This window comes from Microplitis mediator, chromosome 3, assembly GCF_029852145.1.
Source record: "Microplitis mediator isolate UGA2020A chromosome 3, iyMicMedi2.1, whole genome shotgun sequence".
NCBI lineage: Eukaryota > Metazoa > Arthropoda > Insecta > Hymenoptera > Braconidae > Microplitis > Microplitis mediator.
The window spans coordinates 21447916-21467497 of NC_079971.1; the positions used below are offsets into that span (position 1 = coordinate 21447916).

General features: G+C 28.1%; 1 protein-coding gene and 1 non-coding gene across 2 annotated transcripts in view; one reads left to right on the forward strand and one right to left on the reverse strand.

Annotated features, from left to right (window-relative positions):
- The first annotated feature begins 359 nt into the window (after window positions 1–359).
- LOC130664841 (uncharacterized) overlaps window positions 360–19582 on the forward strand; it is a 56034-nt gene continuing 36811 nt past the window's right edge. Inside the window, exon 1 of the transcript XR_008989474.1 lies at window positions 360–538. The gene's annotated coding sequence lies outside the window, so the exon portion shown is untranslated. The remainder of the gene's footprint in view (window positions 539–19582) is intronic.
- Window positions 4588–4659, reverse strand: Trnap-ugg (transfer RNA proline (anticodon UGG)). Its single transcript has one exon. It is a non-coding gene; the product is annotated as a tRNA-Pro (tRNA).

Below are 19582 nucleotides of genomic sequence, written 5' to 3' on the forward strand. Positions count from 1 at the left end.
GACTTGTTATTGATTTTAATTTAACAATTAGTTACATAATAACAAATTGTCATCTTAAATTAAACAAAAAATCAATTTTTTTTACTGCTCGGGATCATACAGAATTCGAAATTCGAAACTGTAAAGTTGATGCTAAATTAGTTGACGTCAACTTTCTGTCAAATTGATTAATTTATCGTAACTATAAACTTTTGTTCTTTAGCTTTTATTTAAGTAACTTCAAGTCAACACTTTTCTGTCAACTTGTCTTCAAAAAGCGCGCGTAGATTTGCGATAACTTGCGTTAAAATTTTAAAAACCTCATAGTTGGCAACAGTGTCGTCAAATTGACGGAAACTTTTGCTGACTGCTGAGCTGCTGAGCATAAGCAAACATGGCTACCTGGGGATGGCAAATGGTTATAAGACATGACAAGTATATTTATTGCATACTTTAAATACACAAGTTATTGGAAATTAATGATCAGTAAATTATAAATTGAAGAAAAATTAAAATAATAAATAATAAGATGCAATTTTAAATCTTCAAAAGTACGCAGGTAACAAAAACACGTTTAATATTTTTAACCTGAAACTTTGTATGATAGTGAAGCCAACAGACACTTAAAAATATTTATATTATTTTTAAATAAAGTAATAAAATATTAACATATAAATAAATATAAATATTAATATAAAAAGTAATAAGATATTAATATAAATATAATTTTGAAAAAATAAATGCTGCGGACTATTATACCTTTTTTTTTATACATTATATCTGCTATTTTCAATATTATAGATTTATTACGCATAATTCTTAATTTCATACCTAGAAATTTTTAATATTTAATAATTTAAAATCGTAATCTGATGAGTGATGAAAGTTCTACTAATTCGATAATTATTTATCTTTTGTTTGTCTATAAATATAAAGGGAATATGACCCTGAAATTAGCAGACACTTAAAAATTTTCAAATTTTGTTTTCAACGACTTAATTTGAATAGTTTATTTGAGAAACCCCATAAGTCAAGAAGACAAAATTTTTCAGGAAAGACAAAGAAATTTTTTTGGAAAAACTTGACATTAAAATAATAAATAAATAATTGGACACAATAATGTTAGCGTCTCTGGAAAAGATTCCAACAAGAAAAATTTAATTTTTTAATTGAAACTACTTAAAAAAATTATTTAAATTTGATTGACTCATGGGGTTTCTCAACCAAACGGAAAAAAGTTATAAAGTCATTGTTGTTTAAAATGTTTCCACTCAAATCATTTATCACACTGATAAAATGAAGTATTAAATATGTATTTGAACTCTGAAACTCAGAAATTAGAAAAAATAATAATTAATTTAAACATTTTAATTAGTCATATAACAGACAACAATAAAACAACATTTGAAACAACATTAATTTCCCAAAAAAGCGCGAATTTAAAAAAAAAAAAAAATGTTGGAAAATCCAAAAGTGCACACGTCAATCACTCATTCTATTTTTAATCATTACTTTTATTATATAATATAAATGTATTTTTTTTTTATTATGAACTTTTATTCAACTTACAAATTATCAATTTGATTTTTTATTTCTTATTTTCAGTTTCATATTTTCTTAATAACATTTTTTTAAATATTCCGCCTTTTGTCTCAGATGTCACTTTTTTTTCAAACATATTAATACGCTAGTGCTGCCACCAGTAGTTGATAGAGAGAAACAATGAAAAAAATAATAACAGTAAAAATAGCAGCTAAATTTTTCACGAATAATCACTTTTACGTCGTTAATTAATTACAATTAAACTAAAAGGATTCATATAGTAATTTTCATAAGGGTTCTTGTGATAAAAAATACAAAGACAATAAAAAAAATCGGTCTGTCAGTTGACCCTGCGGGCCAGCCCCAAAACTTCCCGCTCGTTGAGCTCGAAAACATTATCGTGAATACATATTCGAGCTCTTCGAGCTCGCAAATACTGTTGTATGCCATTGTTTTGTAAAAAACCATTTTTTAGCATTTCCTTCTCCCACGATATCTCGCGAACGAATCAACCGATTTTGATGGTTGAGGTGGCAATCGACGCGTTTTATCAAGTTCTGAAGCTGATCAAATTTTGAAATTGATTTATTTAACCGTTTTTGGGAAATTTCAAAAAAACCAAGGAAAAAATTTTTTTTGAATTCTTTCGTCAACGGTTTCTCTTGAACGAATGAACCGATTTTAATGGTTGAGGTGGCATTCGACGCGGCTTATAGAGTTTTAGAGCTGACTAGATTTTGGAATCAATCCATCGAGCAAATTGAAAGTTATCCAAATAAAACATTTCCAAAAAAATTTTATTTTTGAAATATCTCTGAACGCACCCTACCGATTAAGTACAAATTCTTACGGCTCCAAGACATTAACAAGCCGCGTCGAATGACACCTTAACGATCAAAATCGGTTCATCCGTTCAAGAGTTATGAATATTTACATACATACATACGTACGTACACACATACATACACTCGGACATCATCGTGAAATTAGTCAGGATAGCTTCCTAGGACCTCGAAACGTCGACATCTGATGGGAATTCGATTTTCGTAAATCGGACCGAAACCAATAACTTCCCGAATTTTTGAAAATTTACAATTTTCTTAGCGGGAAGTTAAAAAAGTTAGTTCGATTAATGGTGTCTATCGAGAGTTATCGTGCTTACGAAGATTCATACGTAACAATTGACAGCACTAGTTTCTTGGATTAAAATAATTAATTTAAAATCAATGAATTAACAAATCGACTCGACATTGGGTTTAAATTATTCCTTAATAAATTATCTGCATGCAAGTACACAATTTAATAATTTTTTGTGCTATGAAAAGGGTGTAGAAATGTTTTTGTATGAGAAAAATTGTCAACGAGGAAGAACCGTTAGTAAAGCACCCCTAGCGCTTTCGCGCTTGAGGTGTGCAAAAAATTATTTCTGTAAAACTAAAACTGCATATGTTTATTTGAGTCATTGACTTATGGGGTTTCTCAATTAAATGAATTTGCTGTCACTCCGTTAATTTTTTTTTAAACGCTGATTTTATGCATATTTTGATTGATTTCTATGGAGAGACATCCAAAGAACCCAAAAATGCAAAAAACCCAATTTCGTAAAAAACATGACTTTATGGGGTTTCTCAAATAAACGATTCATATAATAAAAAAAAAAAAAAAAAACTAAAAACATAAGCAATGTAGAAAATTAAAAAAACTATGAGTGCAATTTTTTAAAATATTTTTTTTTTTTAATTTATGGATTTTTTAAAAATTTAAATTTTAATAGACGTCGGCTAACTTCAGTATCATAAGGGAGTACTCTTTTTTATGAATTAATTAAAATTTGTCTATTTATTCCGACTCATTAGAAGTTGATAATAAAACACGAAACTACGTAATAAAACACTTAATTTTTGCTCTATAATTGATATTATAACATATATCTATACAAAGTGTCAGCCATAATCTTAAAAAGGTCAGAAACTGGGATACTTATCTCATAATTGCCCTAATTGAGAGTAATAATAAATAATGTTAAAATGTATAAAACTTAATAAAGATTATCTGACGGTGTCACGAAAGTAACGGGACAAAACGCCACGACATTAAATGTCATAAAATAATTTGTCTGATAAAGATCAGATTATCTGTGAAATATTATTTATTAATCTTTAATTAATAGTCTACTGATAATTGAGCATAAAAATTAATTATTAATAATTTTAAACAAATAATTATAGTAGCAGAGCGAATATAGCGCAACCTCGTTATAAGATTAAGTCAGAAAGATATGAGAAATATTCTTGAAATTCGGGTTCGCCGCAGTCTTACTTGATAGGGTTTCGCATCAAAACCTCGTTATAAAACAATCGATGTTTTGTTGATACTTGTGAGTTTTATAATGAGGACTAGATGCAAAACTTAAATAAGGTGATTGATGGGGGAAACGTTTCGCCCAATTTTTAACCACTTACAGTAAAGTGTCTTATAACGAGGTCTTCCTGCATATATTACAATACAATCTCGTTTTATAACGAAATTTTAAAAGACTAATTCTGAATGATAGAGAAAAAACTTTTTGGAATTCGGGTTTCTCTACTATCATGCTGGAGAGTGTTTTGCGACCGAACCTCGCTATAAGACTATCAATGTTCTGTTTTGTAAAAGAGAGATTAGTCGTTTGAAATATCAAAAAATTTTGAATATTGTCATTAATGTACGCGATTAAAAAAGTTTCATCTATACATTACTGTCTTATGAAATACTACTTTTTTTTTTACTTTCATTACAAACTGAAGGGAGTCTTATAACGAAGACTAGACGCAAAATGTAAATAAGCCTAATGAGGGAAGCGGTCTGACAATTTTTAACAAATTAGAGGAAAGATTCTTATGACGGACTTGAACTGTATTGTTACTAAAAATTTATTTTACCAATATTACTTTTCTCACAGTAATAATTAAAACATTTCTATTAAAAATTGAATCAGAATCTACAAAACTTTTTTTTTTTTTTTGAAAAACGTTTCATGTAATTAGTAATTTTTCAAAAATCTAAAAAAAAAAAAAAAAAATAATCGGGCTCAGCCGGGATTTGAACCCGGGACCTCTCGCACCCAAAGCGAGAATCATACCCCTAGACCACTGAGCCGTGGAAGTTCCAGTTATAAGTGAAAATTTTCAGGAACTATATAAACAGCGCTGCTACTCAACAATCTAATACGTCTTATTCATCAATTATAGACGATTTCTGAGGTTTATCAAACGTAAGAAACCATTTAAGTTTGAGAAAACCATTCCTATAGCTTACAGAAACCGTTCCCATGTGTGTAGAGGAACCATTCCATTGCTTAATAGAGAACGTGAGTCGATATCTGATATATATATATTGAAAGCAATAGTGAACTTGACTGTGAATAACTAACTGGAGCTCAAACAACAGATGTGAGCGAATCGATTACTATTTACAAACCTTTTCGGATAAAAATTCAGCTACTATCTAACTACCATGATATGAATCACGAATTCCTCTTCAGTTGCATTAAAGTCCTACTATTACACTGATAGAAGGATCTCTTAGCATTCAAAAAGATATCTTAATATTTAAGAAATCATTTCTTGAACATTATTTCTTTGTATTTAACAAATAGTTCTTACTATTTAAGCAATGGTTTCTTAATACACTGAAAAAAATAATCGCTAGCTGCTAGTGATTCTTTTTTTAGCAGCTAGCGATTTTTAATCGTTAGCTGCAAGCGATTTTTCCGCTAGCTGCTAACGATTTTTTCGCTAGTAGCTCGGACAGTGTACTTTTAATTCGGTGTGAGTGTTATCTTACACACCGTTCGGTGTTATTAGCTATATATATAAATATACATATATACATAGCCAAAAAATCGTTAGCAGCTAGCGAAAAAATCGCTTCCAGCAAGCGATTTTTAATCGCTGTCTGTTAAAGAAAAAAATCGCTAGCAGCTAGCGATGATTTTTTCAGTGTCGTTAAGAAATCATGTCATAAAAAATGATTTCTTAGATACTAAGAAATCTGTTCAAATGCTAAGAAATCCTTCTATCAGTGTACTAAAAGAAACTTTAAAACACGGCATCCACTGGCCTAGACAATATAACAACAATAGCTTATAAAATTTACCAACATATATATTAAAAAAAATTATGCTACTATCTTTAACAATACCATCAACAACGCATACCCAGCAAAATGGAAAGCTACGCATGTACTACCCATCTTCAAAAAAGATAAAGACCCAGAAGCTCCTCAAAGATATAGATCAATCAGCCTGACTATGATCATTAGTAAAGTCTTTGAAAGACTAATAAAAATCCAGATCGAACAATACAATCGTTTAAGTCCGAATATAATAAAACTTTCCAAATATTGGAGCTGTTATAGATAACTTTGAATGATTGGGTATGATCATCAAAATAGCAATCATCCAAGTATTAAGTGAAATTCATCACATCCACAGTTAAACAAAGAGAAAATTACATGTAGACAAGCTTCAGACTGCAACGTCGATATTTAAATTCTTTATTAGTTTAGATAGTAATTATTATTTGGGCTGGTGGTAACTATTGCCTTCAGGTTATTAAGAATTACGTTGTTGAGAACAGTTATAATTAGTTAAGATAATAAAAGTTATGATTTCTGATTATAATCAATAATTGTAGATTTTGCCATATAGTTGGTAGATACAACAATTCAGATTGTTTATCTAATAATTTTAATGATATTCACTACTATCGAATTCAGTTTTTAAATTTTACTATAACTAGATGATAACTTTTACTATTAAATTCTCTCCGCATAGTGTTACTAAACAATCCGAAACGTCCTATTCACCAAATATAGACGATTGCTAAAATTTATCACAAGTAGCAAACCAATAACGTTTGTGAAAACCATTTCCATAGCTTACAGAAACCATTCCCATATGGGTGGAAAAACTATTCCAATATTTAGAGCCATGTAGGGCAAGTGTGCGCAAACCCATTCATTTCGGACTGAAATGCATGGGTTTGCATACTTACCCACTGCGCACCCTTGCCCCACATTACTCTAACAGAGAATCCGTCAAAATCTGAGCTGTACATTCATCATTTCTGAACTTTGAAAGCCTATATTTGACTGTTTTCGGTTTATATATTTATATAATATTAAAATGGACTTATTTGGTTCATCAACCCGCATGAAAAAAGTATATATCCGTATATATTCGGGCAAATCTAAATATATGCCGCATATATGAGACATATATTCAGTTTTGCCCGTATATATACCGGATATATACTTTTTTCGTACGGGAAAGCTTTGAATTAGATCTACTTAGACCTAAATCATAAAATGAACGAATTGGACTAACGGGAGAATTGGATAGACCGACATAGACTTAAATCACAGTTTTAGACCCGATTGCACCTCCAAAAAAAACATATGTACAATTTTTTATAGCGGGGTTAAAAAATTCTAAAAACTATAAAAATTATTCCCATCAGCTTTCACTGGCCAGTAAACAGAAAAAAAATGAACCCTACATTTTTTTCCTTTGAAAAAAAAAATTCAATGAATATTTAGCGATTATTATATTTTTAATGTACAGACATTTAACTTATTTCATACATACATACATACAAATATATATATATGTATGTATTGACCAGAGGGGAGTACTAGCGTCCAAGATGGAATGTGGTCCGCCCGGCGTGCAAATACACCCACACATATATGTGCTTTATATATATTTACAAACGTGTTGCACGCGTGCTCTACTCTTACAGTTTCCTTTACCTCATATATATATACATATATATCATGAGTAAGTTAATGGAGTATACTCGTTATAGTATTCGAGATCGTGGGTGGATCTCCAATTGTTTAAAAAAATCTAAACTTTTAAATAAAAAATAATTTTTTTTATTTTAATAATTCTATTTATTTTTTCCGGATAATTATTATTGTTATTTATTATTATTATTTAAATGATAGAGTCTTGTATGGAGTTTCATGAGATAGATACGCTCCTGGGGCTCAGTGTATTGTAATTACATGAATTATTATTTCATTTCATGTTGCGCATCCGTTCCGCCTGCCAGACTCTTACTCTCCCACTCTCTCAACTCCCAACTCCCAACAATATTTCTTTTTTTATTTATTTATTCTTATATTTTTTATTACTCTTACTCTTATTCTTACTCTTACTCTTTTACTTTACTCCATTCTTCTTAACTTATTTTCTCTATCTCGGTGTACTTGAATTTACAAGGATCACCATACAGTGGTAGCTTTCTGTTACAGAGTTTACAGAGTAAGAATACGTGGGAGGAACGACTTATATTTCTACCCTTGGAAAAAAATATTAAATATATGTTTTATTGTTTCAATTTATTTTAGCTTCAGGTATTCAATTTAATGAATTAATTTTTATTATTTTCAATTTTAAATTCGGATTTGAATTTAACTTTTTTTTTTTTTAGTAAATTATTGTAATGAAAAGAAATTTTTTTTTATAAATGAATTGGATCAAATTCATTTCTCACGGCAACAATTTCTGTGTAGAGTCAATTGAGTCTCCGATAACAAAAGTTGAGTCGATTTACGGGCGTGGGAATTGATTATTTAACTCTCGTTACAGTGAGATCGCGTAAATTGATTACTAACATTCATTAGAATCGTTTTATATAGTTCTTATACATATATATGTATTTAAGAATTAATATAACGGACAAAAGACGAAGAAGGGAAAGGGGGAGGAAAAAACCCGCGAAAATTTTGGAAAAGTAAAATTTGAGTAAAGCGAAGTAGACTAAAAGATTTCGGGATTTATAAGGGGTAGTACGGAAAGTATGAGACAATTTTGGGCAAGGAAAATTTTTAGAGAAATTCAAAAATTTTCAATTTTCAAAAATTTGATTTTAACAATTAAGTGGAAGTTTTGCAAAAATAAGTTGTCAGGCTTTCGGCTGCCCACTTTCAAAACACAGTAACTGATAAAAATATAATTTTTGAAATATGTGTGAAATCCTATTCGCAAGACTCCACTGAACCGAAAAATATTAAGAAATTTATTTTGAAAAATTTGTCCCACTGTGTTTTGAAAGTGGGCAGCTGCTGTGTTCTAATTAATTGAAGTTTTTGGTAAGAAATTGGTATATTTCTTTTGAATGCGTATATAAAAATAATTGAAAATTGTGAAAAATTATGAAAATGCACTAATTAAAAAAATGTATGCATGCATACAATAAAGAAGTTTGAAAAACTGTTGATTTCAAAACTTCCCGCTCTTTTCAAACTCAGTGAGCCCCCTCGCCTTCCCCCACGACCACAGACGTTTGGCCGAAAATAATCAAAATATTTTCCTAGGGTCTCAAAACGTTGACATCTAATGTAAACTCTTTTCGAAAATCGGACTGAAACCAATCACTTCCCTTTTTTTGAAAATTTTCAATTTTCAAAGTAAAAAGTTAAAAAACTTTCTGAAACTGCGTAATTTAAGTCTGAACTTTCATATTATAACTTTTCGAACTTCGCATAAGTAATTACAGAAAAAATATCATGAGTTTCACGTGCAAAATTTTTTCAAAAAAAAAAAAAAAAATAATGAAATCAAAAAAAAATTGACCTGACTTTCTTCTTTACTGTATATTTAAATTTTTTTCTAATATGCTAATATACTTTACGTTATTTATACACAATATATAAAAAAGATATATTAAGTTATATTGATACAACAATTGAGTTGGTTGAGTTCATATATAAATATATACCATATACTTTTTTTTATCATGAACTCGTTTAATTTTATTTTTTATTTTATTTCTTCTTTTCGTAGCATTCGTATATCGATTGTTCGTTTACGAATCGCGTATATATATATATACATATATAGTCTACATACTAAAGATATCCCGTTTCCATCGAGACATATAATACTTATATACTTGCATACCGATGCTATATATATTTTAACAAAAATTTCTTTCATTTTAAACAAAAAATTTTTATTTATTAAAATTCATTAAAAATTCAAATATTTATTTTTATTTTCATTGATTGAAATTTTTATATTTCAAAATTCCCAAATTACACACCGAAATTTTCACACCGATAAAAACCATTTCTTGATGCAAGAAATATTTTGCATTACAAAATGGAAATAAAAAATTTTTCGGCGCAATAAATTTTTTCTCACCCCGAGAAAAATTTTTTTTTTCAATTTATAATGCAAAAAATTTGTTGGGGGTTAATAAAAAATGTTTGTGCCAAGAAATCTTTTTTTTCTATGTAGTATAAAATTTTCTAAAATCATCTAGATCAATCTTATCCCATATCCCGACCCGAAATTCGCTCAAAAAATATTCATTTGAATTGAAAATTTAGGGGAGGGGGGTAGAGAGGGCCCCTTACGAAAAATAATTATACACAGTAAAAAATATTGTGTATTTATGTCGAAAACGGTTTGTGTTAAAAATTGTAGTGTGTTAAACTAACACAAAGTTTGTGTCACTTTATTTTGCAACATAAAAAATGTGTTATACACTCTTTATTAACACATTTTGTGTGTTACTGTGGAATTCTTTGCGCCCTCTTGTGGCGATATTTCAACATAATCTTTGTGTTGAAAAGGGGTTACACAAAGTTTGTGTCGAATTTTCAACACAAATTTCGTGTCAACCGTTTTTAACACACAAACTGTGTTGATTTTACACAATATTTTTTACTGTGTAATATCATTAATTTTTTTTAAGCGTTTATTTCTTTTTATACCCTTGATACTTATTTTCACTTCATTATGCTGCGTCCATTAAAATTGAAAATTTGAAAATTAGGGGCAAAGTGGGCCCTCCAAAATATTTTGGATTTAATATTTTTTATTCTTTACACGTGTGATATTTGCAAATAACTATAAAACAATTGTATTTTAATAATATAAAAGTCATTTTAATAGTCTGCTGCGATATAACTTTGAATCGCAATTTTATTATTTTTAACTTCTTTAATGAACAGTTTTGGTGGTCTATTTTAGCCCCCATTGTATAAGAAATTTCGATAAGCTTATTATCCATCCGAATTTATTAGCGTATAGAAAATTTTGAGGGGCCTACTTTGCCCCCTCCACCCCTACTTATTTTCTATTTTAAGAAAAAAAATTGCACTTCATAATTATTTAAGCTATAAAACGAAGTTTTTTTTTTTTTTTTTTTATTAGCATCAAGTACGTTGAGTCTTGAATAATAAACAAAATATAAAAAAAAGAAACCATCTTTCCTTGAAATACTAATATGTAATATAAAGACATGAAGACTAAAATGTTGAGACCGTTAAAAGACATATGTAATAAATACACACACACACACACACATCTTAAAAATATATACATACATACATACATACATACGTACATACGTACATATGTATGTATATATATAATCCATAATAGAAATAACTTCCTTAACTTCCATAAAATTCAATTTGAAAAGCTTTAACGTCTGAGAGTTACACACACGTGCAATTTTTTCACTCATCACGCGTATTCATGTCGTCGCGTTTATATCCACGGAAAGCACGTTTTAATGTTCTCTATCCTTTACTTATCAAACGTGAAATCAATCATAAAATTACATTCCAATCCTTTTCAATATAAATAATAATAACAACAGTAGTCGTATAAACAATACCATTACCAATAAAAATTATAAATTAAAAAAAAAAGTAAATAAATAAATAATTAAATAAATAAATCTATTAGTTTATTCTCAACACGTCAGATTAATTCTCTATTTGTTACGTGATTGTTATATCAAATCTTTGTCACAATTTTTTTTTTAAATTATTTTATATTTATGGTGTTAATGTTGATGTTGATGTTAGTTATAGATTTTAAAATTAAATAATAAATAATGGAAAAATATGTGATTCATGTGAGTTAAAAGGCTGATTCAATTCATTCACACTTGAGATTTAAAATAAATATACAATAGTTGAATTCAAATGACCGGAAATAAAATAAATTTTTTTTTTTTATGGGGTATCAAGTTTTAGTTTTAGTTTATTTTGTAATTTATTATGAATGAAATGTTTATTATTTTTTTATGGGATTCGTAGAATTTTAAAAGTTCGGCCGATTTTAAAATTGATACATTTTAAGTACGTGATAAACATTTGGTTTGTTTGGGTTTTAAAGAACCCTAATATTGTGTAAAATGTATATGGGTATACCACGATATATATGTATATACATGTATATGTACATTTATTGATAGCTTTGTTTTGTGGACTTTTTCAAACAAATGTTTCCAAGAATAATTTCATTTATTGTTTGATTTCGGCAGAGAAAGTCAAGAAAATTAGCCGACTGTATTTTTTTCGATTTAAAAATTCAAAATTTAGAACGTAGCTACGATTAAGTAATTGACAGCTCGATCCTCATATGTCAGATATCACTATGGATAATCTTACATATATATGATAAATGATGAAATTGTTGATTTTTCTAATGGATTCATCCGATTCTCAAATCAATTCAATAATTGATTTTTAGTATATCTAGGATATTCTGATACAACCTCGTAACTCAATTTTCCGACTATTTTTAGAACTTTTGAATTCATACACAGAAAAAAAAAATTTTCTGGGCGCAAGAATTTTTTTGTATCATAAATTGAACACAAAAATTTTCTTAGGACGAGAAAAAATTTATTGACTCAAAAAGTTTTTTCTTGCTCTGAGGAAATTCATTCTCGCTGTAAGAAAATTTCTGTTTTCAATCCATGATGCAAAAAATTTCTTGAGCTGGGAAAAAATTTTTTTGGGGCGAGTAGAAAATTCTTGTGCCAAGAAATCCTTTTTTTCTGTGTATCGATCATAGAGCTTAAAACAAATGCTGAATCATATTGAAACATATTTTTTAACTTCCCGCTAAGAAAATTGGAAATTTTCAAAAATTCGGGAAGTTTTGGTTTCGGTCCGATTTACGAAAATCGGATTTTTAAGAAATCTTGACGTTTTGAGGTTCTAGGAAGCTATTCTGACTAATTTCAAGATGATGTTCGAGTGTATGTTTGTATGTACGTACGTACATACGGATAGAAATTTCCGTATCTTTCGAACGGGTGAAACGATTTTGATCGACAAGGTGGCATTCGACGCGGCTTGTCAATATCTAAAAGCTGTAAAAAATTGAAATTGACTATTTTTTTTATGAGCATGACATTAAAATAAAAATAACTAGAAAACAATGCGGAATTCGAAAAAACTTTATTAGAAATAACTTCTAGGGAATAAAATTGTCTACAAAAAAGGTCCAATGATATTTTGTAATAAGTCTGATAGTTTCGCCGGAAAAGTAAGAAAATCTCAAAATTTAATATGAATTCGACTTCAACCTCAAATAACTTTTGAACAAATAGATTCCTCAAAAAATGATAAGAATCTTTTTTTGTAGAGCATTCAATTCCCTACAAAAATATGCCTACCAATTATTCCTATGACGCATCGTTAGCTACTTATAAAAATCAGAAGACGTAAAAAAAATTTTTTCCATGTTATTCTTATGGAAAATAGAAAAGTGCGATGAGGAATTTCTTAATGTTAATATTAAGAGCTCTAATTTTCACAGGCGTCTTTTTTTATCTAAATGAAACTTTTGAACCTGTTTCCGAGAAAAAAAAAAAATTGTTATTTTTTGGATCACCCTAATATATAGTATACATTGAATTATATATTTATCCGAATATAATATAAATTATATATCTGCGAATATTGAAATATATGTTTTGGTATATTAAAAATTATATATATTTAATGTTATATCAAAAATGTACATCATTATAGAATGTATTATACAATAATCCATATATGACGAATATATGTAATAAGCGGTAAAATTTTATTGAAATGCCCATATATGAATTTATCTATTTCTATATATGCAAAGTATAATTCTCGGTATATGATCAGATATTTCATGCGGGAAGTTTTTTCTATTTCATTTCTTTTCAAAATTTTCGATTTCTATTAAATAATTAAAACTTTTTTCGGCCATCTGACAACTTCCCCTTTCTGTCTTCTTTTTTTTTTTATAGAAATTTAAGAAATCCACTTGACCCTTTAAAAAGTCCAATTGACTTTTTTTTGCCGGCTTAAAAAAAATAATTCGGCCAGCGTCCATTTAAAAAAAAAAGAAAAGAAAAAAAAAGAATAAAAAAATTATAGAGATGAAAACCACCCTGAAATTGAGTCGTTAATAATCTCAAAGGGATACACAAAACCCACTTTACTTTTCTTTCTTTACAACGTATGCTTAGAATACAAGTGGCCTCCCTTGACTGACCTTCAGTAAAAAAATTTTAGCCGACAATAATACAATAGATCTCTATTCCATGATAAAGAAGCAATAAGGGTCTTGGAAGTTAAAAATGTTTTGACAGTTCGAATTCATCATCGATATTCGAAAAAAGTTGAGGTAAAAAATTTATAAAAAAGAAGAGATTCTCCAAATAAATATAAACCAATTGAGACCTAATAAAAAATATAAAAAATTACGTGTGAAAATTTAACAGCGGTTTGCGCACGACAAAAAATACCGTTATCCGAAATTTACTACGATAACAATAAATCAGCGTGAAAATATATATAAGATCTATATATAAAAAAAAAAAAAATTGGGATAAAAAAGATAAAAAACAGTGAAATGTCGACATGGAATTTCTTTAGGATAAATACGTGGTAAATTCACGGTAATAAATTTTTTTAGCTTGTAAACTATCAGCGAACTGTATCTCGTTTGTTATCTCATCTGTTGCGAATATCAGTGGGTGGAAAATAAGATAATAAAAAATCTAAATAAAAATAATGATAATAATAAAACTAAAGGGCAAACATACTTTTATGGGTTAAATAAAGTGTTTTTAAGTTAAAGAAAGATAAATTTCTAGTGGGAGAATTTTATTTTAAATTGGAAAAATGAATGAATAGGAGAGAGGGGGGCAGAGTAGGCCCCTCACTGATAAAAGGATTTGTTTGTATTTAATAAATCAATTTATTAAAATCTTTTTCAGATATTTTTTTGGGTGGAAAAAATATTTTTTTACTATTAACAATATTCGTTAGTATTAACAAAATCTATTTTTTATGAGAACAAAATTTTTGTAACTATTAAGAAGCTTTAATATATTGAAAAAAATATTTATTTCCACCAAATAAGATTTGTTAATAGTTAAAAAATATTTTGTTGGTGGTCGGTGTTGATAGATGGCTATACTTAACGCGTAGTTGTAAAAAAATATATATGCATATACATGATTTTCATACGATAAGTTGCTTATTATTTTATACTTTGTGGAAAACAATTAATAAAATGGAAGCTTTGCTACAATCGTGGGATTTAAGTGAGTTATACTCGATTTTTTGTGGTAAGTTGACAGTTATATATAAGGTATATTCAGTAGCATCAGTACTTAACCTATTCATTGTCTTGTCATCCTATTTTATTTTTTATATTCCGTTTCTAAAATTAACACTAAATTTATGAATTTACTTTTGTATTCCCACTCTAGTAAACCATATAACTGACTTTGAAATCCTTGGTGAATTCCTTACTAAAACTCGAGAAGAGACCCAAAAAGAAATAATCCCTAGTGTTTGTTTACGACTTCGTTTAAATAAAAAATATAATGAATATGTAGGTTTCTTTTTTATTTTACAACTATTTATTTTTTTAAATTCAATTCATTATTCTCAAAAAATTATTTCAAATAATTTTATTATTGATAAATAATTTTATTTTATTTACAGATTTCCCATCACGAGAAGATTAATGTAAAACTTTTCTAAAAATAATAAGAGGAATTTTTTAAATATTAATAATCCAGTGTGTAAATACTAATAAATGATTTATTAAATATTAATAAATCATATTTTATATGTTAATAAATTATTTGTTAAATAGTAATAAATATTTGGTTAGCACAAAAAAATCGCTGCTAATAAATGATTTATTAACTGTTAATAAATATTTGTTAAGGACCTATCCTCTAATAAATTATTTATTAAATATTAACAAATCTTTTTAAATACAAAAAAATCCTTCTATCAGTGCTTAAGGAAATTAATTATAATATCATTATTTTTTTTTACGCGCTTACTTCTTTTTAGACCCTTGATACTTATTTTCACTTCATTATGCTGCGTCCATTAAAATTGAAAAATCTAAAATTAGGGCAAAGTGGGCCCTCGAAAAAATTTCGGATTTGATATTTTTTATTCTTTACACGTGTGATATTTGCAAATAACTATAAAACAATTGTATTTTAGTAATATAAAAGTCATTTCAATAGTCTTCTGCGATATATTTATTTATTTATTTATTTATTTATTTAGAAATATATGCCAAGGCAAATGCCGAATGGCAAGGTGTATACAAAAATAGTTTACATAACATAGTATCACGTAGAAAGATATGGAATTTTAGTGAATAATAAATCGTATACATAATTAAAGATTTAATAATTATTTGATAATTCAACAACTAAAATGTTTAAGATTTTAAAAGAACAATTTGATATGTAATGACTTTAATTCATTATAATTTGTTATAATTTGTTATAACCAGCACAATTTGAAAGAAACGTTATAAGATAATAAGAGTTAATGTTCTTTTAGCTCGAGTTCTAGTAAATATTCAAACATTTTATTTTTTAAGACTTTTAAGCTCTGTGAATTTATGACCTCAGTTGGCAAATCTTTCCACAGACGGACAACTGATGCAACAAAAGAATGTTCGTAGCTGATTGTGGCAAAATTCGGTATCTTAACGGTGACATTATTTTGTTTTTCGGCTATTCTATCTGATCGTCTAATGCTGATATAACTTTAAAACGTAATTTTATTATCTTTAACTTTCTTAATAAATTATATATTTAATGAACAGTTTTGGTGGTCTATTTTAGCCCTCATTATATAAGAAATTTCGATAAGCTCATTATCCGTCCGAATTTATTGGCGTATAGAAAATTTTGAGGGGCCCAGTTTGCCCCCATATTTCTTGAACTTTTGAACACTTTAAGGGGCCCACTTTGCCCCCTCCTCCCCTACATCGATTATTGTAGTAGATATCGATAGTAGTTTTGACGGATTGAAATTAAAGATTTAAAGATTGGGATCCATTTTGATTGATTTTTAAAAAAATTTAATTTTTTTAATGGAGTCCATGTTCGATCTATCGATATTTATCATACATTTTTAGATTAGTCGATACTTTTGATTGATTTCTGCACAGAATTAAAAAGGATTTCTTGCCCTAAGAAATTTTTCGCATTATGAATTGAAAATAAAAAATATTTTGGGGCGAGAAAATATTTTTCGCGCCTAGACCTTTTTTTCTCATCCTAAGAAAGTTTTTGTTTTCTATAGAAAATGCAAAAATTTCTTACGTCAAGAAATCCTTTTTTTTTCCTAGACATGCGTTGATTTTTTATATAAAATTCAATTTTTTAATATTTTTGGTAATCCGATGTATCGAATCGAAGTAAAATCTGATAAATCGATATTTTGAATTAGTTTGACTCTATCGATATTCTATGAAAGTTCGATCTACATATTGATATATTTTTTTAAATATCGACTAATTAATTAAAACTAAAATTCGAGTTATCGATATTTTTAACCGATTTCGCGATATTGAATTACTATGATTAGGTTAATCAAAATTTGTTTGATTAAATTTATCAATATAATTATCAAATATCGAATACTATCAAAATTCGATGTATCAATTTTTTATCGTAAGCTTCGATTATCCAGAACTGACTCATTTAAAACTTCCGATATTTTATCGAAATTTCAATACATCAAAATCGAACCAAATGAAAATTCGATCCATCGATTTTTAGTTCTGTTCAAAATCGAATTTTTGTTTGGTTCGATTTACTGACGTACCTTTACTCAAGTCAATAAAAATCATGGGTAAAATATCGATTACAAATTATCCTGTGCCCTGTATCAAATAAATACATCTCCCAAATTTGTCACCTCAAAATATAAATTATTATACGCTGCTCAAAAATATAAAAAATTTGGAAAATTGCCAAATTTATTCGCGTTCTTTCAAAATTCAAACTTTAACTCAAAATCTTGGATCATTTACTTTCTATGGAGTCAAATTTTTTATCACAAGAAATGAAATTTGAAAAAAAAAAAAACTATTTTGTGTTTCTAAATTTTGTAGCCCAAACTCGAAATTTTCTCTACCATTCACTAATTTTTCAAAATATGAGCGGAAAAAAATCAAAATTATTTTCGAGCCACCCTAAAATATAAATATACATATATATTTTTTGATAAAATATCAATCAAAAAAGTAAAAATAAAAAATTTTAAAATTAACGCTTTGTATTCTATACAAAAAAAAAAAAGTTCATAGTTAAAAAAAAAAAAAAAAATTAATGATCATAAAATCCATGTAATAATGCTTACCCTAAGTATATATATATAAAAGTACATACATATGTTAAAAATGAATAAGGTGGAATCGACGAAAAATTCACAAACTCGAGTAGAGCGTCTGGGACTGCTCATAAAACGTCGGCGTAAATCATTAGGTTTTATGGTGGTGCACGTTTACCAACCTTTTGCTGATGAATTCTTTACCCGGTAGAACAACTTTCTTTCTCTCTTTCAGTTATATTATTCTTTAACCATCCTGCACTATAACACAACACACATATTCACACACTCGATTCTCAATAGATTGCCCGTAAACTTTTGCAGAAACAATTTTCATACTCATCAAACTTACAGACAATTAATTATTGTTCAAACAATTTAAAAATAATTATATATACATATATATATGGATATAATTCATATTTTTTTCAGTAGATCAAAAATCTCACGAGTTTGCGCACTCGTTTGGCCAATAGAAACTTGTAAAACGTGTGGTGCGAACACCACCTACTACCCCTGGGTCTCAAATGTACGTACGTTTAGCTCGAGGGGCGTTTACGATAAATTTTTTAGTCTATTTGACGGTAACCACTTTGGATATCACTGTTGGCTGAAATTGTAGATAAAATAATAATAATAATGATAACGGTGGCAAAGGGACGAATAGTAGAACGATTCCAGTCTCTGTATAGTTCCAGAGTATGAAAGGGGCTGGAAGATTATCCGAGGCGTTTTTGCTTAAGAAAATTATAATAATTCGATAATACGTAACTGTTGCGACCAGAGAATGTGAAAACCCTCGAAAAAGCTTGTTAGAAATTTTGCTTTTGTTGTTTAGAATATCTATATATAAATGGGTAATTTGAATATCTGAATAATCGGAACGCCGTTTGGGCGGAACCGGAAAACCACTCGCGACTGTACTCGACACTTCTCTACAACTGAATTTACTTATTTCATGTACATAGATATTTACCATTTTACTTTTTATTGAGAACTTGGGTTATTTATTGTGATTTATGATTCATTTTTTAGTTCATCAAGATGATGAACTGAAGCATGCTAAAATTTTTTGAAAAAATTTGAACATCAGTTCTTGAGTTTAAAGTTTTGAAATTGATGGCTTGGAGTATTTTGAATAAAGAGATCAGGCTTGAATTATTTGAAAAAAAAAAAACTGTCAATGGAACACTTTAACTGGTTTTTAAAAATTTATTTTTAATGATATAGTCAATTGATGTAGTTTTGAATATTTTTGTTTCAATTTGCGTTATTTAGTTATAATATAGTCCTGCATTATAGTGAATTTGTAGGATGTATTTTGCACAAGGATAATTATTTTTCTGAAGTTGATATTTTTGATTTACGATTTGAGTAAAAAATACTGCGATCAGTAAAAAATACTGACGATCGGTGAAAAAGGCTGACAGCCGGTAAAGATTGATGACAATCAGTGAGAAAAATACTGAAAGTCAGTGAAAAGTACTGATTATCAATAAAAATTGTGTACTGACTGACAATCAATGAATATTACGGAAAGCTGGTGAAAATTCCAGATAATCAGTAAAAATTTATAACAACCAGTGGAAAGATACTGATAATCAGTGTGAAAAAT